Below are 6,018 nucleotides of genomic sequence, written 5' to 3'. Positions count from 1 at the left end.
TATAGCATTTTACATTTATAAATTTATGTTTTCACTCTGAAAAATCCTAACATGCATTGTAAACTACATGCATTTGTGAGATGATCAGTAACAAGGCGTGGAGCATATCGGGCATCATTATGGGCAGATGAAGTTTTGGACTCATTAAAAAAACTTTATCTTCACCTAACGTACCACAGGTCTTTGATATCTGGGCAGAGCAAGGATCTTGGTTTTAAAGTTTCCCTTAAAAAGGCATCATGAACAATTTTGTGTTGAACTTATGGATTCAATTAACATATTGGAAGGCTGAAGTTCTGCATAGAGTCTATTAAGATTTGAAGCTTTGGTTCAGGGAGTCTAGTATCCTAAAACTAATGTTTGGACCAGTAAGCCATCCTCTCCAGTTATATATGGATACAGATTTCAATCCAGAAATTCATTGCACGATGATGACTTATTGCTCTTGGGCAGAACCTGCATACAGAAGTGGGGTTCCACTCTTGGCACATAGGCTACATCTAAACTGGCATGATTTTACGGAAATCATTTAACGGAAAAGTTTTCTGTTAAAAGCATTTTCGGAAAAGAGCATCTAGATTGTCACAGACGCTATTCCACAAAAGCACTTTTTGCGGAAAAGCGTCCGTGCCAATCTAGACGCGCTTTTCTGCAAAAAAGCCCCGATCGCCATTTTCGCGATTGGGGCTTTTTTGCGGAAAACAAATCTGAGCTGTCTATACTGGCCCTTTTGCCCGAATGGGAGCAGCATAGGATTTCCGCAAAAACACTGACAATCTTACATGAGATCGTCAGTGCTTTTGCGGAAATTCAAGTGGCCAGTGTAGACAGTTGGAAAGTTTTTCTGGAAAAGCGGCTGATTTTCCGGAAAAACTGGCCAGTCTAGACACAGCCATAGTGTGCAACACACACTACCATTGAAGTTGGTGGGTCTCCCTAGGCTCAATAGTCTGCCCAAATACAATTCTTTGCAGGGTTTGCCCATAAATACTGATAAGTAGTACTGAAGAGCTCTAGCATTTTTCTGTATAAATATAAAGCAGCAACCATATAAATAATTTAACAATATATATAAAATAAAATAACTGTACATAAGCAACTTTATCACAGTAATAATATATACTTTAGATATGTAAGTGTGTGCATGTGTGGGGTCATTACTGTGCAAAGAAAACAGAGAATAGATGCAAAGAATAAATGCTTATTTCTTTAGACTACAAAACTGTCATGTACTGGAATATATTAAACTGTACATTTATGTACTTTGTATCAAGCATAGTGAAAGATCCAGAGCACAATGTCCACCTTTTATTTGTGAATGGCACCTAACTCTAGGTCAAACATCAAAATACTTTGATTCAATTCATTTTGATATCCTGAGATTTCTTTTTTTCATTTCAATGGAAATGATTCAGCAAAATTGACATGATTTTGTAAAATGTTTTGGTTAACTTAAATTTACATTTTTTGGGGGCAAAATTTTGATATGGCTCTACTTGACACACTTTGATCAATTCGTTCTTCAGAGCAAAGCTCTCCCACTGCCATCAATTGAAGTTACATTAGCATAAAAATACAGGATGTAGTGTATTCAGGAAATGTTTCTCCCATCACTGAAGGGATGCCAACTCTGGGATAGAATTTGGCAGCTGTATAAGAGTGCATAATAAGTGAATTTAGGGTAGGAAATTAAGAATACCATATCCATTAGAAACTGCATTCTTATGTGTTGAGACAAGTGTTTCAGTAATGACATTTTCAGTCTAACTTTTTTAAACGTCGATTATCACTTTTAAGGAGGAAAGGGATGACACTGGTTCTAGTTGTACGTACCAGAAACTATCTTGTTCCTGTTAAAGAGTCAATCCTTTTCTATGTAATCTAACTAATTATCAATATAACATTTATGTTTCAAGCACAGCTGATACTATTACAGAACGCAGGATTTTTTAAAATTAAATTAATTTTTAAATGGCTTTTTATTCCTTGTTTTTTACTATGTATGGTAAATTCTACTCTTAACAAAACGTGTGTTTTTTTATATTCTCTTTAAAAGTCTGTGGGAAGAAATCTATTTTAATTTTTAAAAGATTGCAATGATGATATCTCTGCAGATGCTTGTCCAAGAAAACCTTATTGTCCTTTCCCCCGCAAAAAAAGTCTATTGACAGAGGCTATGTCTAGAATGAAGAGCTTTTCTGGGATACCAGACGTATCCCGGAAAAGCTATGCCGCGTCCCAAGGAATGTGTCCGCTTTTTTGGAACAATTTCTGAAAAAGTGGACACGTTCTTTTGCCATCCCTATAGTCCTCATTGTATGAGGAAGAAAGGATATACTGAAAGAGGAAGTTTTTCTGAAATTTGGCCCCATGTAGATGGGCCAAATTTCAGAAAAACCTCTTCCAAAAGAAAAGTGGAAAAAGATATACAAACTGCTGCAAATTTTTTGCACTCTAGACATAGCCTGAGTTGTGATTTTTTAATTAATGTTTTAGACCATTTGCTGTTTCAAAGCTTTTACATGACATGTTCTTGTTTCTACAGTATTTGTCTAAGAAATGAAAAAATTCAGGAAAACAGCCAGTTCTGTGTTTGTTTATATATTTATTTGTTTCTTTGTTTTGTCAAAAGAAAGCAAATTTCTCATGCCTCTGGGATGACAGTTGCAGCAGGAGTGTTCACAAATCTGCTGGGATTTTCATAAGACTCTAAGGAAGTTAGGTGTCCAGTTCCCACAGGTTTTAATAATATTTCAGTGTCTAATTACCTTTAGCTTCTGTATAAATCTCAGCCTGTTGGCTATCAAAGACATTAATGGATTTATTTTCTTGGGACAGCTAAGTAAGAAAGGTGAAATACTGTAAGCCACAGAACTATGTCAGTTGGGGTGTGTCTACACAGCACAGTAATTCGAAATACGACACACAATTTGAGCTACACAAATTGCATATCTTATTTCAATGCTATTTCAAAATAGCTTTTTTCATCATTGTGTCAAATTTTGAAATAAAGCACTATTCCAAAACATCCCTTACTCCTCGTAGCATGAAGTTTACAGGGACGTCGGAATAGTGAGCCCGAAATAACGGGCTTGCTGTGAAGACACGAGATAGCTACCCTGAAATAGAGGTGCAGTGTAGATGTACCCTTGCAGTTTCTAGTTAGAAAATTTAAGGGGGCGATATAGAAGGAAAATGGCAAATTTAGCTGGCAGCCAAAAATTCTTAAAGCTACTTTTGTTATTATTTTCTTTATGGATCACCACACTAATTTCCTGAATTCCTGATGATTTTTTTCATAGATTCATAGATTACAAGGCCAGATATGACTTTAGGTCAGCTAGCTTGACCTACTGTATCCCATTTCCTGGACACCACAGTACAAATCAACAATGGAAAATTAGACACCACCCTCTACAGAAAACCCACTGACTCATACAGTTACCTACATGCTTCCAGCTCCCATCCAGCACACACCATACGATCCATCATCTATAGCCAAGCCCTTTGATACAACCGCATCTACTCTAATCCCACTGACAGAGATCAGAAACTTCAGGATCTCTACCAAGCATTTATAAACCTCAACTACCCACCCGGAGAAATAAAAAAGCAAATGAAAGAGTCAAACGAATACCTAGAAACCATCTACTACAAGACAGACCCAAGAAAACCAACAATAGAACACCACTTGTCATCACCTACAGCCCCCAACTTAAACCTGTCCAACACATTATCAATAAATTACAGCCTATACTGGAACAGGACACTAAACTCCAAGAAGCTCTGGGAGACAGACCCATAGTCTCCTATAGACAACCACCTAACCTCAAGATGATTCTTACCAACAACCACAGGACATACCACACTAATACCAACCCTGGTACTTTCCCTTGCAACAAACCCCGTTGCCAGCTTTGTCCACATATTCACTCTGCTGACACCATTATTGGGCCTAACCAAGTGAGTTATAAGATCAAGAATACATATTCCTGCGCCTCCAGAAATATAATCTATGCTATCATGTGCCGAAAGTGTCCGTCTGCTATGTACATTGGACAAACGTCTCAGACACTTCGCCAAAGAATCAATGCCCACAAAACAGATATTAGACAGGATCACAAAGAAAAAACAGTTTCTTACCATTTCAACCAGAAAGGACACTGCCTCAATGACCTAATCACTTGCATCCTACTTCAGAAGACATTCAAATCTGCACTTGAAAGGGAATCCTCTGAACTGGCATTCATGCTAAAATTCGACACTCTCCGCAGGGGGCTGAACAAAGACCCCAACTACCTTACCCATTACAAAGATAGCTTCCCCAATTATCACCTCTAATACCATTAACTCACAGACATCTCCCCTTCCCCACCTCTAATATCATTAACTCACAGGCATTTACCTTCCTTTCCCTCCCCCCCTGCATCCCTCTTCTGTTCTGAAATGTGATTTGTCCTTTTCATATGTGTTCATTTTTTTTAACTGTATCCTTTGGTATATATGGTTGTGACTATTTTCTTCCACTAGTTGATCTGAGGAAGTGGGTCTGGCCCACGAAAACTCATCATCTAATAAACCATCTTGTTAGTCTTTAAAGTGCTACATAGTCCTGTATTTTATTTAATGAGACAGAGAGAGAAGTCATACAGCATTAACTTGGGGAAAACACCATAAACAGAGTTCATAACCCAAACATGAGGTAAGCCTCCCACCCCAGCCAAGAATCACCTGAAGTCCAAAGAGTCCGACACCCCAAAAGTCTCTGTCCCTGGTCCGTGCCACCCAGAGTCCCAAAGTTCAACGACAGGGTTTCACCTCCCAACCTGGATAGAAATGGGGGTGGGGAGATAGGTAGGGGGCACCTTACGACACTCCACCACGCTCCACCAACTGTCTCGTCCCATGCCACCGGACGCTCTGCTGGTCGCCTGCCTCTGCTCCGCGCCATGCTGCTGGTCGCCACTCCTTGCCTGCCACCGCGCCACGCCACGCCGCTGGTCACCGCGCCACACCGCTGGTCACCGCTCCTCGCCTGCCGCCGCTCCACGCCAAGTTGCTGGTCGCTGCTCCTCGCCTGCCACCGCTCTTACCAGCCACGTTACACCACCAGCCAGTGATTCCCACCAGCTACTCTGCTGGCCGCCGCCACTTCCCTGGCTGCATTGGATCTGGCTCTCAGCCAAACCTGTGATTTCAGCTCTCAGTGATTTCAACTCTTTAGCCACCAGCTGGACTGGCAAAGGAATCTAGTTTCCACTAGACTAGCGAAAGAAAAGACTCCTCAGGGAGTCTGCTTTAGGTCTGTCCTTAAAACAAAAGGGAGGAGGGGGGGGAAGGGCAGGTTGGGCCAGTCTTACAGATCACACCTGGCAGGCATGAAGCAGGCTGACTCAAGCTCTTTAACCCTTCCCCCCAGCTCTGTTCACTCAACTCTGGAAGGGGGGAGGCTTGTTCCTCCGAGATCTCTTACCATGATGGTGGTCATGTTAGTTTTACTTATCAGGTGGTTCCTTAATTTCTTGGATGGTGGTGTCTCTCCTGCAAGCACTGGTGGCATGTTTTACAGTTCCCACATTTAGGGGTAGCATGATTAGTGACCCCCCACAACAGTCCCAAATTATTTAAAATTCTCCACATTCCATTCCAACACTGACCCTCCATCAGCTCTGGCTGAATGGGCTTTACATAGCCACACATCGTATTCTCTCCTGAGCTGTATTTAGGTATCAACAGTTAACAGTTAATTACTTTGCAAAGCTAAACAATTGTAGCAGGCACACCCACCCCTCCTTTTAGCTGGCTGATAGCAAGCAGCAGTTCAGCCCCTGCTTACACAAGTATGAATCTAGTTTCCCATGGGATGGAAAATCTACCACTTTACTTGGTAAAAGTGGTTATCCTTCACTGTTAAAAATTTGTACCTAATTTCTAATGTGAATTTATTTAATTTTTACTTCTAGACATTGTTATGCCATTCTCTGCTAAATTAAAAGTCTCAGAGTGGTAGCTGTGTTC

Source organism: Pelodiscus sinensis, chromosome 2 (genome assembly GCF_049634645.1).
Source record: "Pelodiscus sinensis isolate JC-2024 chromosome 2, ASM4963464v1, whole genome shotgun sequence".
Classification (NCBI taxonomy): domain Eukaryota; kingdom Metazoa; phylum Chordata; order Testudines; family Trionychidae; genus Pelodiscus; species Pelodiscus sinensis.
Note: the sequence above shows the minus strand (reverse complement) of the source record.